The sequence below is a fragment of the Bufo bufo genome, chromosome 9 (assembly GCF_905171765.1).
Source record: "Bufo bufo chromosome 9, aBufBuf1.1, whole genome shotgun sequence".
NCBI lineage: Eukaryota > Metazoa > Chordata > Amphibia > Anura > Bufonidae > Bufo > Bufo bufo.
Genome location: NC_053397.1, coordinates 227604729 through 227624788, shown reverse-complemented (window position 1 = coordinate 227624788; position 20060 = coordinate 227604729).

The following is a 20060-nucleotide window of genomic DNA, read 5'->3' as shown; positions in this document are numbered from 1 at the left end:
TATACACAGGCATGGCCCTTCTACTACTCTGTGAGCTTTCATGCCAGGAGCAGGGCTCTTCTCACAGGTCCCTGACCCCACGGCGGGGCATAGCTATGGGGGGCACAAGTAGCGGTGAGTACCAAAGGCCCCTGAGCCACAAAAGGCACTAGTGTTATGAATAGCATGTGGTAGGTGGGGGCTGGTCACAGATTTAGTGTTGGGGCCTCTGCCCTACAGTCCGGGCTGAGAATCCCCGTGGGACAGATCATCACGAGCGTCTATGGACCATCCATAACTCACACCATGGGCTGTGTCCCGTCACATATACCTTCATGTCCTACAGAGTGACCCCTCATCTCTAGACTGGATCATCTGCTGTGTCCTGTCACATACACCTTCACGTCCTACACAGAGACCCCAGAAGTGACCCCTCATCTCTAGACTGGATCATCTGCTTTGTCCCGTCACATATACCTTCATGTCCTACAGAGACCCCAGAAGTGACCCCTCATCTCTAGACTGGATCATCTGCTGTGTCCCTTCACGTCCTACACAGAGACCCCAGAAGTGACCCCTCATCTCTAGACTGGATCATCTGCTGTGTCCTGTCACATATACCTTCACGTCCTACACGGAGACCCCAGAAGTGACCCCTCATCTCTAGACTGGATCATCTGCTCTGTCCTGTCACATATACCTTCACGTCCTACACGGAGACCCCAGAAGTGACCCCTCATCTCTAGACTGGATCATCTGCTGTGTCCTGTCACATACACCTTCACGTCCTACACGGAGACCCCAGAAGTGACCCCTCATCTCTAGACTGGATCATCTGCTGTGTCCTGTCACATATACCTTCACGTCCTACACAGAGACCCCAGAAGTGACCCCTCATCTCTAGACTGGATCATCTGCTCTGTCCTGTCACATATACCTTCACGTCCTACACGGAGACCCCAGAAGTGACCCCTCATCTCTAGACTGGATCATCCGCTGTGTCCTGTCACATATACCCTCACGTCCTACACAGAGACCCCAGAAGTGACCCCTCATCTCTAGACTGGATCATCTGCTGTGTCCTGTCACATATACCTTCACGTCCTACACGGAGACCCGAGAAGTGACCCCTCATCTCTAGACTGGATCATCTGCTGTGTCCTGTCACATATACCTTCATGTCCTACACAGAGACCCCAGAAGTGACCCCTCATCTCTAGACTGGATCATCTGCTCTGTCCTGTCACATATACCTTCACGTCCTACACAGAGACCCCAGAAGTGACCCCTCATCTCTAGACTGGATCATCTGCTCTGTCCTGTCACATATACCTTCACGTCCTACAGAGACCCCAGAAGTGACCCCTCATCTCTAGACTGGATCATCTGCTGTGTCCCGTCACATATCCCTTCACGTCCTACACAGAGACCCCAGAAGTGACCCCTCATCTCTAGACTGGATCATCTGCTGTGTCCCGTCACATATACCTTCATGTCCTACACGGAGACCCCAGAAGTGACCCCTCATCTCTAGACTGGATCATCTGCTGTGTCCCGTCACATATACCTTCACGTCCTACACAGAGACCCCAGAAGTGACCCCTCATCTCTAGACTGGATCATCTGCTGTGTCCTGTCACATATACCTTCACGTCCTACACAGAGACCCCAGAAGTGACCCCTCATCTCTAGACTGGATCATCTGCTGTGTCCTGTCACATATACCTTCACGTCCTACACGGAGACCCCAGAAGTGACCCCTCATCTCTAGACTGGATCATCTGCTGTGTCCTGTCACATATACCTTCACGTCCTACACAGAGACCCCAGAAGTGACCCCTCATCTCTAGACTGGATCATCTGCTGTGTCCTGTCACATATACCTTCACGTCCTACAGAGACCCCAGAAGTGACCCCTCATCTCTAGACTGGATCATCTGCTCTGTCCTGTCACATATACCTTCACGTCCTACAGAGACCCCAGAAGTGACCCCTCATCTCTAGACTGGATCATCTGCTGTGTCCCGTCACATATACCTTCACGTCCTACAGAGACCCCAGAAGTGACCCCTCATCTTTAGACTGGATCATCTGCTGTGTCCTGTCACATATACCTTCACGTCCTACACAGAGACCCCAGAAGTGACCACTCATCTCTAGACTGGATCATCTGCTGTGTCCCGTCACATATACCTTCACGTCCTACACGGAGACCCCAGAAGTGACCCCTCATCTCTAGACTGGATCATCTGCTGTGTCCTGTCACATATACCTTCACGTCCTACACGGAGACCTCAGAAGTGACCCCTCATCTCTAGACTGGATCATCTGCTGTGTCCTGTCACATATACCCTCACGTCCTACACAGAGACCCCAGAAGTGACCCCTCATCTCTAGACTGGATCATCTGCTCTGTCCCGTCACATATACCTTCACGTCCTACACGGAGACCCCAGAAGTGACCCCTCATCTCTAGACTGGATCATCTGCTCTGTCCTGTCACATATACCCTCACGTCCTACACGGAGACCCCAGAAGTGACCCCTCATCTCTAGACTGGATCATCTGCTCTGTCCTGTCACATATACCTTCACGTCCTACACGGAGACCCCAGAAGTGACCCCTCATCTCTAGACTGGATCATCTGCTGTGTCCTGTCACATATACCTTCACGTCCTACACGGAGACCCCAGAAGTGACCCCTCATCTCTAGACTGGATCATCTGCTCTGTCCTGTCACATATACCTTCACGTCCTACACAGAGACCCCAGAAGTGACCCCTCATCTCTAGACTGGATCATCTGCTCTGTCCTGTCACATATACCTTCACGTCCTACACAGAGACCCCAGAAGTGACCCCTCATCTCTAGACTGGATCATCTGCTGTGTCCCGTCACATATACCTTCACGTCCTACACGGAGACCCCAGAAGTGACCCCTCATCTCTAGACTGGATCATCTGCTCTGTCCTGTCACATATACCTTCACGTCCTACACGGAGACCCCAGAAGTGACCCCTCATCTCTAGACTGGATCATCTGCTGTGTCCTGTCACATATACCTTCACGTCCTACACGGAGACCCCAGAAGTGACCCCTCATCTCTAGACTGGATCATCTGCTGTGTCCTGTCACATATACCTTCACGTCCTACACGGAGACCCCAGAAGTGACCCCTCATCTCTAGACTGGATCATCTGCTCTGTCCTGTCACATATACCTTCACGTCCTACACGGAGACCCCAGAAGTGACCCCTCATCTCTAGACTGGATCATCTGCTGTGTCCTGTCACATATACCTTCACGTCCTACACAGAGACCCCAGAAGTGACCCCTCATCTCTAGACTGGATCATCTGCTGTGTCCTGTCACATATACCTTCACGTCCTACACGGAGACCCCAGAAGTGACCCCTCATCTCTAGACTGGATCATCTGCTCTGTCCTGTCACATATACCTTCACGTCCTACACGGAGACCCCAGAAGTGACCCCTCATCTCTAGACTGGATCATCTGCTGTGTCCTGTCACATATACCTTCACGTCCTACACGGAGACCCCAGAAGTGACCCCTCATCTCTAGACTGGATCATCTGCTCTGTCCTGTCACATATACCTTCACGTCCTACACGGAGACCCCAGAAGTGACCCCTCATCTCTAGACTGGATCATCTGCTGTGTCCTGTCACATATACCTTCACGTCCTACACAGAGACCCCAGAAGTGACCCCTCATCTCTAGACTGGATCATCTGCTGTGTCCTGTCACATATACCTTCACGTCCTACACAGAGACCCCAGAAGTGACCCCTCATCTCTAGACTGGATCATCTGCTGTGTCCTGTCACATATACCTTCACGTCCTACACGGAGACCCCAGAAGTGACCCCTCATCTCTAGACTGGATCATCTGCTCTGTCCTGTCACATATACCTTCACGTCCTACACGGAGACCCCAGAAGTGACCCCTCATCTCTAGACTGGATCATCTGCTGTGTCCTGTCACATATACCTTCACGTCCTACACAGAGACCCCAGAAGTGACCCCTCATCTCTAGACTGGATCATCTGCTGTGTCCCGTCACATATACCTTCACGTCCTACACGGAGACCCCAGAAGTGACCCCTCATCTCTAGACTGGATCATCTGCTGTGTCCCGTCACATATACCCTCACGTCCTACACGGAGACCCCAGAAGTGACCCCTCATCTCTAGACTGGATCATCTGCTGTGTCCTGTCCAGTCTTCTAAAGCTTAAAGGGCCTCCATTTCATAAAGCTTTATCTGTAGAAATGAAAAGTTCGACAACTTTCTAATTGACTTTTATTCTGATTTTTGTAGATATTTGCTTGCGGTCAGTGAATGAGAACACTGTAGTGTCCATTCAGACGTAGTAAATGGCTACGCCTGCCTTCAGCTGAGGGTTTGTTACAATTCTGTCCAGTCCGGACAGTGCTCTGTGAGCTGAATCTCTCTGCTACAATGTATCAGCCTGAAGTCCAGAGCATTGTCTGACTGATACAAATGTATCCACTTCTCAGTGACTGGGGGAGTACTATATGGAAAATCACTGCCCTTGAATGGAAACAAGAGTCCTCCATTCACTGACAGCAAATACATGTCTTGAAAATGGTGAGAAACCATAGAACTATATTAGAAAGTTGAGAACCTTTAGTTTATACAGAAATGTCATATATTAACCCAAAACCCCTTCAGTCCCCATATTATATACCAACTTTCTAGACTGTCCTTCAGTTCCTCACCACTTTCAATATCACTGTCTGGTGTCAGTGAATGAGAACACCCCTTCTGCCCCGTCCATGGATTTAGTTGTATTACTGTATAATATGCCCACGTGTACACTGCCCGCAGCGGTAGGTTTAGGTAGGGGTCTAGATGGGGATTTACCACGTGCACACCTTATGGAAGTAGATTTGTCCTAACCTCTGGGGGGGCTTCAGGGCAGACATTGTAAGAAACCCCCCCCCCCCCCCCCCACCCATGATGTTTTCTCATGTTCTCACCTCATTCTAGACATCACCCTAAGGGGTTACAGGCTGATCCCTGGGCCAATGTGCTGTCCAATACACAGTTCATGCAAGAAATGGCTCTTGGTGTAGTCTAGGCTCATACAGAGCTTGCTGATGCAGATTTTGTAAGAATTAAAAAATGAGACCGAGGCTGATCCTGGCATCAGGTGATTCTGGGTGATTCTCAATAAATCTGTAATAAAACACTTCTGCTACTTTCAATTCCTTACCATTTTCAACATCTTTGCTTGCTGTCAGTGAAAGTAAACAAAACCCTGACCCCACAGCAGGGCATAGCTATGGGGCGCACAAGTAGCGGTGACACCCAAAGTCCCCTGAGCCACATAAGAAGAAACTAAAACCAAGAGGACTGGTCCTGGGCTAGTGCTTCTCACATCTGAGGGTTTGTTACAATTGTATCCATTGTGGACAATTCAGTAGTAGCACAACAATAGATGTAAGGTTGGCTCTTCATTCCTGAAACAGCTCCACACTTGTCCTCTGCTTGTGTCTAGTTCGAGTCAATAGCCTCAAGGACTGAAATCCTAACTGTTCTGAAAGCTGCGGAGCTTGTTGTCACACAAGGGCGGCCATTTCTTCATTAATAGCAGTTATTTAATCCTTGCCATTGTGCAATCGCAGCTCTGCCCTCACATCACAATCTCCATGAATATCGCAGCACATTTAGGTAAGATTATTGTCTCCATGTGAACAGCGGCCGACGAGTCACATCAGGAAGTGAGAGACGTCCCATACAGAGGACCTGCCGGGGCTTCATCAGGGATTCATTCTTACTGTATTACTATTAATTAGTATTTATTTTATGCACTTCTATAGCGCTGACATATTCCACAGCGCTGCACAGACATTATTATCAGCCTGTCCCCAATGGGGCTCACAATCTAAGTTCCCCATCACACAAACACGGGGAGAACATACAAACTCCACACAGATGGTGACCTTGGTCAGGTTCAAACCTAGGAGCCCAGTGCTAACCACTGAGCCACCGCTAACCAATGAGCCACCGCTAACTACTAAACCACCTCTAACCACTGAGCCACCGCTAACTACTAAACCACCTCTAACCACTGAGCCACCGCTAACTACTAAACCACCTCTAACCACTGAGCCACTGCTAACTACTAAACCACCTCTAACCACTGAGCCACCGCTAACCAATGAGCCACCGCTAACTACTAAACCACCTCTAACCACTGAGCCACCGCTAACTACTAAACCACCTCTAACCACTGAGCCACCGCTAACTACTAAACCACCTCTAACCACTGAGCCACCGCTAACTACTAAACCACCTCTAACCACTGAGCCACCGCTAACTACTAAACCACCGCTAACCAATGAGCCACCGCTAACTACTAAACCACCTCTAACCACTGAGCCACCGCTAACTACTAAACCACCGCTAACCACTGAGCCACCGCTAACTACTAAACCACCTCTAACCACTGAGCCACCGCTAACTACTAAACCACCTCTAACCACTGAGCCACCGCTAACCACTGAGCCACCGTTAACCAATGAGCCAACGCTAACTACTAAACCACCTCTAACCACTGAGCCACCGCTAACTACTAAACCACCTCTAACCACTGAGCCACCGCTAACCACTGAGCCACCTCTAACCACTGAGCCACCGCTAACCACTGAGCCACCGCTAACTACTAAACCACCTCTAACCACTGAGCCACCGCTAACCAATGAGCCACCGCTAACTACTAAACCACCTCTAACCACTGAGCCACCGCTAACTACTAAACCACGTGTAACCACTGAACCACCCCTAACCAATGAGCCACCGCTACCTACTAAACCACCTCTAACCACTGAACCACCGCTAACTACTAAGCCACCTCTAACCACTGAGCCACCGCTAACCAATGAGCCACCGCTAACTACTAAACCACCTCTAACCACTGAGCCACCGCTAACCAATGAGCCACCGCTAACTACTAAACCACCTCTAACCACTGAACCACCGCTAACTACTAAGCCACCTCTAACCAATGAGCCACCGCTAACTACTAAACCACCTCTAACCACTGAGCCACCGCTAACCAATGAGCCACCGCTAACTACTAAACCACCTCTAACCACTGAGCCACCGCTAACTACTGAGCCACCACTAACCACCGCTAACTACTGATCCACCGCTAACCACTGAAACACCGCTAACCACTGAACCACCTCTAACCACTGAGCCACCTCTAACCACTGTACCACTGCTAACTACTGAGCCACCGTGCTGATCCTGGTGGCTTATTATTTATTGCATTATGATTTTCTTTTTTTTTTACAATAATTTATTTTATTTTTATTTCCTTATTTTGTATTTTATTATATTTATCTTATTTGTATTTTCTATTAAAATCATCATAATGTAGTATTTTATAATTATGTGTATTTTTTTTATTCATATTAACCCTTTTTCTGCATATTTTATTATATTATTCTTATATTTATTATTGTGTGTTTTTTATTATTAACATTACTATTTATATATTTTTTTTTGCATAATTCTTTTGTATGCTATTATTATGTGTATTATTATTTCCTTCATGTGTGTTGGGGCACAGCACCGTTGTATGCTGCAGCCATCACTGGAAGAGGAGAGAGATGGATATCTCCGGAGAAGAGAGTAAGTTCTTCTGCCAAGAAGCGTGTCTATTTCTGTCTGCTGGTGCTGGTTTGGCAGGACGGGCGGCTTTTCTTGCTCTCAGGGCAGGGAGGGGAGCGCACAAGTAAAAAAAGCCCCAACAAACAAGCACAACTAATCCCATGAGTCAGATCATGAATCCACTCTGCAGGCCGCACATTTATGGGCATCCGGATCCTGGAGGAGCGGCGCTCTCTGATTGGCTGGGGATCCCTCAATAGCTGGAGCTGTCAATCACAGCATCCCTCCCTCTGTGATTGACAGCTCATTATACTATCCTCTAATCCAAGGATCAGCAGCGTTCAACTTCACTGTATCACCTCGATGGAGTATAACTCCCAACATGTCCAGTGGTCACAGAGGAGCATCAGACCACAATGCAGGGGCCATATACGTACCATATGCACAACCTGTGCAGCTGCATGGGGGCCCGGTCTATAAGGGGCCACATCTTCCAGGAAAGACGAGGGACAAAAAGACTTGGGTCAAAAACTTGGTGGAGGATCTTGTGGAACCTTCTACGGGAGGCACAGATGACCGACAGGCCACGGTAATAATACAGTGCAGTTCCTACCAATCCGGCAACAATTGCGCCTGATGGCTGCCGGATTAGCGGTTGTTCTGGACCACTGGACAGTCCCAGAAAAGTCGTTTCGCTTTCCGCTCTTCTGATCTGTCATCCTTTATTTTGAGCATCAGTTTTGATCAGTTCCATCAGAGATCAGTTATTTTTTAATGGAGAAATAGTCCTGTCTGCGCAAAATTACGGATTAGAAGAACGGAAAGCCAAGCAGTGATGTGAACCCGGCCTGAACCTCAACTGTAACCGCCAAAAACCTGCAAGAGCCCCGGATCTGCTGCATGTTCCCAGCCAAGGCCCCCTGAAGCGGGGGTGTAACAGAAAGTTCCTGGAGCCGGGGCCCCAGCTGCCATCTTATGTGGCGGGAGTTTCCTCACCAGTTCCCGGGCGTCACTGCTACCTCTGCACCCCCCCCCCCTCCTCCCCCGATGTCCTGGACCAGACGCGGGTCTGAAGGAGGCAAATATTGTACAAGTCTTCATAGTAAGGCACTAATGCAGTCGGGGAATGGACAGAAGGGGCCCCCAGGGACCTGCTCCTCCTGAGATCAATGCCCCAAGTAGAAGCAACTATAGCCTCTAACAGGATAGTCCCTCAGCCTCCAGTCACTGCAGCCTCTAACACAAGAGTCTCCTCAGCCTCCAGTCACTGCAGCCTCTAACACAAGAGTCTCCTCAGCCTCCAGTCACTCAGCCTCATAAAGTGGTCATCACCTGCGATAACCACCTGAAGCCCCATGTCACCCTTGCAGAGCACCCCCCTGTAGAGGGGGCGCCGTCAGAAGTTGTCCTGTGTACTGTGGGGAGTAGTAGTCCTTTGCTCCTGTGCTGGTATCTGGGACGCTTGTCCAGTGAGTCATCGGCAGCGTTACACAACCGTATTCTATACGGAACGTCTCCAATAGATAATTCTGAGTAATTCAGCACCGACTATAATTAACATAGAATGTGTCGGCAGATAAGAACCATTCGGCCCATCTAGTCTGCCCAATATACTGAATACTATGGATAGCCCTGGCCCTATCTTATATGAAGGATGGCCTTATGCCTATCCCATGCATGCTTAAACTCCTTCACTGTATTTGCAGCTACCACTTCTGCAGGAAGGCTATTCCATGCATCCACTACTCTCTCAGTAAAGTAATACTTCATTATATTACTTTTAACCCTTTGCCCCTCTAATTTAACACTATGTCCTCTTGTAGCAGTTTTTCTTCTTGTAAATCTTCTCTCCTCTTTTCCCTTGTTGATTCCCTTTATGTATTTAGCAGTTTCTCTCATCTCCCCTCTGTCTCGTCTTTCTTCCAAGCTCTACATGTTAAGGTCCTTTCATCTTTCCTGGTAAGTTTTATCCTGCAATCCATGGACCAGTTTAGTAGCTCTTCTCTGAACTCTCTCCAAAGTATCTATATCCTTCTGGAGATATGGCCTCCAGTACTGAGCACAATACTCCAAATGAGGTCTCACTAGTGCTCTGTAGAGCGGCATGAGCGCTCCCTCTGTCTACTGGTAATGGCGGGGAGCCCCATATTATACAATCTCCCAGGATCATATTGAGGACCCCGCTCTGTGTGCACCGGGGAGGGGCCCTCCAATGACAGATGTGCCCCAGTCCTGCAGCATGGGCACCCATGGACGCTCAGAAGCAGCTGCTCCTCTGGGGGCCTGGACCCTGGATATTGGGGTGAAGGCTCCCAATGGGGGTTCAGCTACTTGTAGTTTATAATCCTTAGTCCTTGCTGGAACAGAGATAAGCTCCGCAACTTTCTAACGGGCCTGTGCTAATACATAGGAAGCAAAGCTACAGTGTAAAGAAGGGAGGAAGGACAGAGCAGCAGGAGGGGGATTTCAGACCCCAGTACAGATGAGCTATATAGTCACCGACTAGCTGCATCCTGATGGGAAAGCGCTGCAGAGTAAAATATGGGGGATGGACAGCGGCTCGAAGATGTGAAGAGCAGGGGCGGATTGGCCATAGACCTTTCCTGTGGGCTGATGCCCAGGGGACCGGCTTGTGATGGACTGCGGCACAATATGGTATAGCTGGCCCTGCCTTCCATCAGTTTGGACCCAACTACAAAATGGGGCCACTTTATGCTCCCAGTCGGCCCCTGGTGAAGAGACACAGGGGCCTCGGACTCCAGCAGACGATGCAGCTGAGCTGGAGTCTGACAGTTCTAGTTCTCCTACGACAGGCGGCCATGTAAAGTGTGATAGATGGAGGAGGATTACACGTCGCCCGTCATGGCCCTGTCACTGCAGCCCCCGATTTATCAAAGAAAGTTTCATTCTTTGAACTGCACAGAAATTCCTGTAATTGCAGATAATCTGTGCTTTGATGTGAGCAGGTTGTGCCCAGGATCAGGGCCTCCGTGCCGCCGGATGATGAGGGGGGTGATCCTCTCCAGCACTCATCCTGGGCCCAGGCGCTGCCACCCAGCGGCTTACAGTGCAGTCCTCTAGTTCTGGCATTAGATGCAGGGCTCTGCTGCCCGTGCGCCAGTATTCTGCACACTTGCACTGCGGGCGTGTCTGAGTGTTTTTCAGGTGTCAGTCACACCGCTGTTTGTTGGGTGCTTTATTATGGTACGATGGGCCCATCACCTGCATCCGGTGTCACTAGAAATTCTGGATCTGTGTGGGGAGAGATGACGCAATCATCTAATTAGTGACAGGAGCAGAAGATTATTAACGAGGGACCTGCTGGAACCTGCCCCGCGCCAAGGAGAAGTGAGACTGCCAACATACTGCCCCTCTGCCAGAGCCCCAGGAGCACCCCAAATATCATATCACAGTGCCCATGCCCCCACAGTCCGTGTATGTCTTTCACCTGCTTGCTACATGCATGCTGTGTGTGTCCTATGAGATCAATGCAGTCAGTGAAAGGCCCCGCAGCATGACAGTGGCCCCTGTATGATGTCAGTGCTGGGCTCCAGTGACAGCAGCGCAGCCCTCATCACCCCCATCAGGCTCAGTACAGCAGCAGTGACACCGTGAGGCTGTGCTGGGTACTGCACCCACCTTACCAGTGTTGCCAGGACTTCATATAGACAGGAGAAAATCCAGAATTATTCCATAATCTCCTCAGCCGGCGCCGCTTCTCTGATGAACCACTTTCCAGTTCTGTTTACTATAAATCCTGAGTTATAATCTACAATCATACAATGTATTCCCACCATCCCGAAATAAATCAATATCCATCCTAAGATCAAATACAAAGAAAATGATGAAAGGCAACCTGATGGAGTGCTAGCTCTTCGGCCATCCTTCTGTATAGCATTAACCCCTTCTTGGCAGGAACCCCTTCCTCGGCTCACATAGCTCTAGCAGGGCTTGTCTTTTGTGGGACAAGTTGCACTTTCTAATGGAACCATTTATTACTGCATACAATCATGTAGTGGGAAACTGGAATACTTACAGCGATACCACATTTATATCGTTTTATGGGTTTTGTATTTACAGCGTTCCCCATGAGATAAAACTGTCCTGTTCTCTTCATTCTCCGGTCAGTACGATTACAGAGATACCACATTTATATACAATGCTCAAAAAAATAAAGGGAACACAAAAATAACACATCCTAGATCTGAATTAATTAAATATTCTTCTGAAATACTTTGTTCTTTACATAGTTGAATGTTCTGACAACAAAATCACACAAAAATTTAAAAATGGAAATCAAATTTTTTAACCCATGGAGGTCTGGATTTGGAGTCACACTCAAAATTAAAGTGGAAAAACACACTACAGGCTGATCCAACTTTGATGTAATGTCCTTAAAACAAGTCAAAATGAGGCTCAGTAGTGTGTGTGGCCTCCACGTGCCTGTATGACCTCCCTACAACGCCTGTGCATGCTCCTGATGAGGTGGCGGACGGTCTCCTGAGGGATCTCCTCCCAGACCTGGACTAAAGCATCTGCCAACTCCTGGACAGTCTGTGGTGCAACGTGACGTTGGTGGATAGAGCGAGACATGATGTCCCAGATGTGCTCAATTGGATTCAGGTCTGGGGAGCGGGCGGGCCAGTCCATAGCATCAATGCCTTCGTCTTGCAGGAACTGCTGACACACTCCAGCCACATGAGGTCTAGCATTGTCTTGCATTAGGAGGAACCCAGGGCCAACCGCACCAGCATATGGTCTCACAAGGGGTCTGAGGATCTCATCTCGGTACCTAATGGCAGTCAGGCTACCTCTGGCGAGCACATGGAGGGCTGTGCGGCCCTCCAAAGAAATGCCACCCCACAACATTACTGACCCAATGCCAAACCGGTCATGCTGGAGGATGTTGCAGGCAGCAGAGCGTTCTCCACGGCGTCTCCAGACTCTGTCACGTCTGTCACATGTGCTCAGTGTGAACCTGCTTTCATCTGTGAAGAGCACAGGGCGCCAGTGGCGAATTTGCCAATCTTGGTGTTCTCTGGCAAATGCCAAACGTCCTGCACGGTGTTGGGCTGTAAGCACAACCCCCACCTGTGGACGTCGGGCCCTCATATCACCCTCATGGAGTCTGTTTCTGACCGTTTGAGCAGACACATGCACATTTGTGGCCTGCTGGAGGTCATTTTGCAGGGCTCTGGCAGTGCTCCTCCTGTTCCTCCTTGCACAAAGGCGGAGGTAGCGGTCCTGCTGCTGGGTTGTTGCCCTCCTACGGCCTCCTCCACGTCTCCTGATGTACTGGCCTGTCTCCTGGTAGCGCCTCCATGCTCTGGACACTACGCTGACAGACACAGCAAACCTTCTTGCCACAGCTCGCATTGATGTGCCATCCTGGATAAGCTGCACTACCTGAGCCACTTGTGTGGGTTGTAGACTCCGTCTCATGCTACCACTAGAGTGAAAGCACCGCCAGCATTCAAAAGTGACCAAAACATCAGCCAGGAAGCATAGGAACTGAGAAGTGGTCTGTGGTCACCACCTGCAGAACCACTCCTTTATTGGGGGTGTCTTGCTAATTGCCTATAATTTCCACCTGTTGTCTATCCCATTTGCACAACAGCATGTGAAACTGATTGTCACTCATTGTTGCTTCCTAAGTGGACAGTTTGATTTCACAGAAGTGCGATTGACTTGGAGTTACATTGTGTTGTTTAAGTGTTCCCTTTATTTTTTTTAGCAGTGTAGTTTTAAGGGTCTTGTTTTTACAGCGTTCCCTATGAGATAAAACTGACCTGTTCTCCTCATTCGCCGGGTCAGTACGATTACAGTGATACCACATTTATATAGTTTTATGGGGTTTGTTTTTACAGCGTTCCCTATGAGATAAAACTGACCTGTTCCCTTCATTCTCCGGGTCAGTACGATTACAGCGATACCACATTTATATAGTTTTATGGGTTTTGATTTTACAGCGTTCCCTATGAGATAAAACTGACCTGTTCTCTTCATTCTCTGGGTCAGTACGATTACAGAGATACCACATTTATATAGTTTTATGGGGTTTGTTTTTACATTGTTCCCAATGAGATAAAACTGACCTGTTCTCTTCATTCTCCGGTCAGTACGATTACAGTGATACCACATTTATATAGTTTTATGGGTTTTGTTTATATGGCTTTTCCTAGGATATAAAACTGAGCTGTTCCCTTCATTCTCCGGGTCAGTACTCCAGGCCTGACTGGAGGTGTGGGAAAGGAGAAAGGGGCGGAGCCTGACTGGAGGTGAGGGTAAGGAGAAAGGGGTGGAGCCTGACTGGAGGTGTAAGGAGAAAGGGGCAGGGCCTGACTGGAGGTGTGAGTAAGGAGAAACGGGTGGAGCCTGACTGGAGGTGTGGGTAAGGAGAAAGGGGCAGAGCCTGACTGGAGGTGTGGGTAAGGAGAAAGGGGTGGGGCCTGACTGGAGGTGTGGGTAAGGAGAAAGGGGTGGAGCCTGACTTGAGGTGTGAGTAAAGAGAAAGGGGTGGAGCCTGACTGGAGGTGTGAGTAAAGAGAAAGGGGTGGAGCCTGACTGGAGGTGTGGGTAAAGAGAAAGGGGTGGGGTCTGATTGTAGGTAAGGAGAAAGGGGTGAAGCCTGACACTATTTTCCAGCATGGAACATTCTGTGATCACGTCTTTGAATAGAAGATCATGAAATGTGCAACAAAGCAGCAGCGACGGATGATGTCACCCAGCGAAGCAGCGTTTATAGTGGCAGGAGGACGAGTCCCTGTTCTCATCCTGTGAGTCACATCCGCGTTAGAGGGATGAAGGGAAGTCACACATTGTCCCTTTAATGTTCCCTCCAATGTTGGCTGTGATCATAAAGGACATTATAGACGCCATTAAAGGAGTCATGAAATATTAAAGACGTCCCCATATCGGACACTAAACACAATGAGTCCTGTCTGCTATATACTGTATATACCACTGGTGTCAGCACACTCCTCTCCTGAAATACTCTGTACTACTGGGGACTCTGCTCCTACAGTCTTTGAGATGGTGCAGTCACTGTGTACATACATTACTTATCCTGTACTCATCCTGAGTTACATCCTGTATTATACTCCAGAGCTGCACTCACTATTCTGCTGGTGCAGTCACTGTGTACATACATTACTTATCCTGTACTGATCCTGAGTTACATCCTGTATTATACTCCAGAGCTGCACTCACTATTCTGCTGGTGCAGTCACTGTGTACATACATTACTTATCCTGTACTCATCCTGAGTTACATCCTGTATTATACTCCAGAGCTGCACTCACTATTCTGCTGGTGCAGTCACTGTGTACATACATTACTTATCCTGTACTGACCCTGAGTTACATCCTGTATTATACTCCAGAGCTGCACTCACTATTCTGCTGGTGCAGTCACTGTGTACATACATTACTTATCCTGTACTGATCCTGAGTTACATCCTGTATTATACTCCAGAGCTGCACTCACTATTCTGCTGGAGAAGTCACTGTGTACATACATTACTTATCCTGTACTCATCCTGAGTTACATCCTGTATTATACTCCAGAGCTGCACTCACTATTCTGCTGGTGCAGTCACTGTGTACATACATTACTTATCCTGTACTCATCCTGAGTTACATCCTGTATTATACTCCAGAGCTACACTCACTATTCTGCTGGTGCAGTCACTGTGTACATACATTACTTATCCTGTACTGATCCTGAGTTACATCCTGTATTATACTCCAGAGCTGCACTCACTATTCTGCTGGTGCAGTCACTGTGTACATACATTACTTATCCTGTACTGATCCTGAGTTACCTCCTGTATTATACTCCAGAGCTGCACTCACTATTCTGCTGGTGCAGTCACTGTGTACATACATTACTTATCCTGTACTGATCCTGAGTTACATCCTGTATTATACTCCAGAGCTGCACTCACTATTCTGCTGGTGCAGTCACTGTGTACATACATTACTTATCCTGTACCGATCCTGAGTTACATCCTGTATTATACTCCAGAGCTGCACTCACTATTCTGCTGGTGCAGTCACTGTGTACATACATTACTGATCCTGAGTTACATCTTGTATTATACTCCAGAGCTGCACTCACTATTCTGCTGGTGCAGTCACTGTGTACATACATTAGTTATCCTGTGCTGATCCTGAGTTACTTCCTGTATTATACCCCAGAGCTGCACTCACTATTCTGCTGGTGCAGTCACTGTGTACATACATTACTTATCCTGTACTGATCCTGAGTTACATCCTGTATTATACTCCAGAGCTGCACTCACTATTCTGCTGGTGCAGTCACTGTGTACATACATTACTTATCCTGTACTGATCCTGAGTTACATCCTGTATTATACTCCAGAGCTGCACTCACTATTCTGCTGGTGCAGTCACTGTGTACATACATTACTTATCCTGTACTCATCCTGAGTTACATCCTGTATTATACTCCAGAGCTGCACTCACTATTCTGCTGGTGCAGTCACTGTGTACATACATTACTTATCCTGTACTGATCCTGAGTTACATTCTGTATTATACTCCAGAGCTGCACTCACTATTCTGCTGGTGGAGTCACTGTGTACATACATTACTTATCCTGTACTGATCCTGAGTTACATCCTGTATAATACCCCAGAGCTGCACTCACTATTCTGCTGGTGCAGTCACTGTGCACATACATTACTTATCCTGTACTGATCCTGAGTTACATCCTGTATTATACTCCAGAGATGCACTCACTATTCTGCTGGTGCAGTCACTGTGTACATACATTACTTATCCTGTACTCATCCTGAGTTACATCCTGTATTATACTCCAGAGCTGCACTCACTATTCTGCTGGTGCAGTCACTGTGTACATACATTACTTATCCTGTACTGATCCTGAGTTACATCCTGTATAATACCCCAGAGCTGCACTCACTATTCTGCTGGTGCAGTCACTGTGTACATACATTACTTATCCTGTACTGATCCTGAGTTACATCCTGTATTATACTCCAGAGCTGCACTCACTATTCTGCTGGTGCAGTCACTGTGTACATACATTACTTATCCTGTACTGATCCTGAGTTACATCCTGTATTATACTCCAGAGCTGCACTCACTATTCTGCTGGTGCAGTCACTGTGTACATACATTACTTATCCTGTACTCATCCTGAGTTACATCCTGTATTATACTCCAGAGCTGCACTCACTATTCTGCGGGTGCAGTCACTGTGTACATACATTACTTATCCTGTACTGATCCTGAGTTACATCCTGTATTATACTCCAGAGCTGCACTCACTATTCTGCTGGTGCAGTCACTGTGTACATACATTACTTATCCTGTACTGATCCTGAGTTACATCCTGTATTATACTCCAGAGCTGCACTCACTATTCTGCTGGTGCAGTCACTGTGTACATACATTACTTATCCTGTACTGATCCTGAGTTACATCCTGTATTATACTCCAGAGCTGCACTCACTATTCTGCTGGTGCAGTCACTGTGTACATACATTACTGATCCTGAGTTACATCCTGTATTATACTCCAGAGCTGCACTCACTATTCTGCTGGTGCAGTCACTATGTACATACATTACTTATCCTGTACTGATCCTGAGTTACATCCTGTATTATACTCCAGAGCTCCACTCCCTATTCTGCTGGTGCAGTCACTGTGTACATACATTACTTATCCTGTACTGATCCTGAGTTACATCCTGTATTATACTCCAGAGCTGCACTCACTATTCTGCTGGTGGAGTCACTGTGTACATACATTACTTATCCTGTACTGATCCTGAGTTACATCCTGTATTATACCCCAGAGCTGCACTCACTATTTTGCTGGTGCAGTCACTGTGTACATACATTACTTATCCTGTACTGATCCTGAGATACATCCTGTATTATACTCCAGAGCTGCACTCACTATTCTGCTGGTGCAGTCACTGTGTACATACATTACTTATCCTGTACTGATCCTGAGTTACATCCTGTATTATACTCCAGAGCTGCACTCACTATTCTGCTGGTGCAGTCACTGTGTACATACATTACTGATCCTGAGTTACATCCTGTATTATACTCCAGAGCTGCACTCACTATTCTGCTGGTGCAGTCACTATGTACATACATTACATATCCTGTACTGATCCTGAGTTACATCCTGTATTATACTCCAGAGCTGCACTCACTATTCTGCTGGTGCAGTCACTGTGTACATACATTACTTATCCTGTACTGATCCTGAGTAACATCCTGTATTATACTCCAGAGCTGCACTCACTATTCTGCTTGTGCAGTCACTGTGTACATACATTACTTATCCTGTACTGATCCTGAGTTACATCCTGTATTATACTCCAGAGCTGCACTCACTATTCTGCTGGTGCAGTCACTGTGTACATACATTACTTATCCTGTACTGATCCTGAGTTATATCCTGTTTATACCCCAGAGCTGCACTCACTATTCGGCTGGTGCAGTCACTGTGTACATACATTACTTATCCTGTACTGATCCTGAGTTACATCCTGTATTATCCTCCAGAGCTGCACTCACTATTCTGCTGGTGGAGTCACTGTGTACATACATTACTTATCCTGAGTTACATCCAGTATTATACTCCAGAGCTGCACTCACTATTCTGCTGGTGCAGTCACTGTGTACATACATTACTTCTCCTGTACTGATCCTGAGTTACCTCCTGTATTATACTCCAGAGCTGCACTCACTATTCTGCTGGTGCAGTCACTGTGTACATACATTACTTATCCTGTACTGATCCTGAGTTACATCCGGTATTATACTCCAGAGCTGCACTTACTATTCTGCTGGTGGATCTGCAAAAAAAAAAAAAAAGGGGGTTAGTCAGCACATCCCAATGCGCAGGTGCACGCTGCCATGGCTGAAAACATAGAGAAAAAAGACAATGCAGCAGCACCTTGCTAACCAGATAAAGTACAACGATGCCATAGTCACAAAAAATATTATAGTGCTAATGCTGCGCTTATCTATAAAGGGAGATGCTTGGCAAATGCTTTTTGTACAAAACCATCTGAGCCCGTCTGCCAAACGTCAAGGCAATCTCTGTAAGACAGGTCCTAACACTAAATACTACCTGGCAGAGTGGACCCAGTATGCATGTGGAACCAACACTTCCTGAACTTTATGGCGGCTATTATGGCGCATAACAGGTAGTATTTAGTGCTAGGACCCGTCTTACAGAGATCGCCTTGACGTTTGGCAGACGGGCTCAGATGGTTTTGTATAAAAAGCATTTGCCAAGCATCTCCCTTTATAGATAAGCGCAGCATTAGCACTATAATATTTTTTGTGACTATGGCATCGTTGTACTTTATCTGGTTAGCAAGGTGCTGCTGCATTGTCTTTTTTCTCAATTTTTTTAGCCATGGCAGCGTGCACCTGCGCATTGGGATGTGCTGACTAACCCCCTTTTTTTTTGCAGATTTACAGCGCTGGAGATGTGGCCCTCCGGCGGGTCGTGCACTCCTGATCAGCCTGTCTGCCCCATAGGCTGATTTTAGTTAGTTTCAGTATAAAGCTGCGGCTGCTCTCTGCAGACCAGATAAAGTACAATAATGCCATAGTCATCAAAAATTTTATAGTGCTAATACTACGCTTATTTTTTCTTCTGGTGCAGTCACTGTGCACATACAGTTGTATTCAAAATAATAGCAGTCAGACATCACTAACCTGATCAATCACTGTTTTTGGTAGAAATGATATTTCTACATGGCAGATAATTTACTATCAGGTCTAGTAGAGTAATAGAAATCCTACAGACCCAACAGTGATGACATGCCTGCCGCTGATTCTGTGTAATTCAGTCACTTATTGAAAGGGGCATGCTCAAAAGAATAGCAGTGTGGAGGTCAATGAGTGAGGTCATTCATTCTTTGAACAACAGGTGGTAATTATTGCCCTTATATAAGGAAGGCAGCAGATGTCGCACCTGCCGGTTACAGTGCATTTCTCTCTGAGGACAATGGGTCCTTCCAGACATTGTTCAGAAGAACAGCGCACCTTGATTAAAAAGTTGATTGGAGAGGGGAAAACATATAAAGAAGTGCAGAAAATGATCGGCTGCTCAGCTAAAATGATGGCAAATGCTTTAAAATGGCAAAACCTGAAAGACGTGGAAGAAAGCGAAAAACTACCATTGGAATGGATAGAAGAAAAGCCAAGATGGCGAGGACTCGGCCAACAATCAGCTCCAGGAAGATGAAGAAGGTGTAAAGTCACCTGTGAGTCCTGTTACAAGGAGAAGACGCCGATGTGAAGCCGAGCGATCTGCAAGAAGCCCCCGCAAAGTCCCACTGCTGGAAACAGGACGTGTGCTGAAGAGCTTACAATCTGCCAAAGAGCACATTGACCGG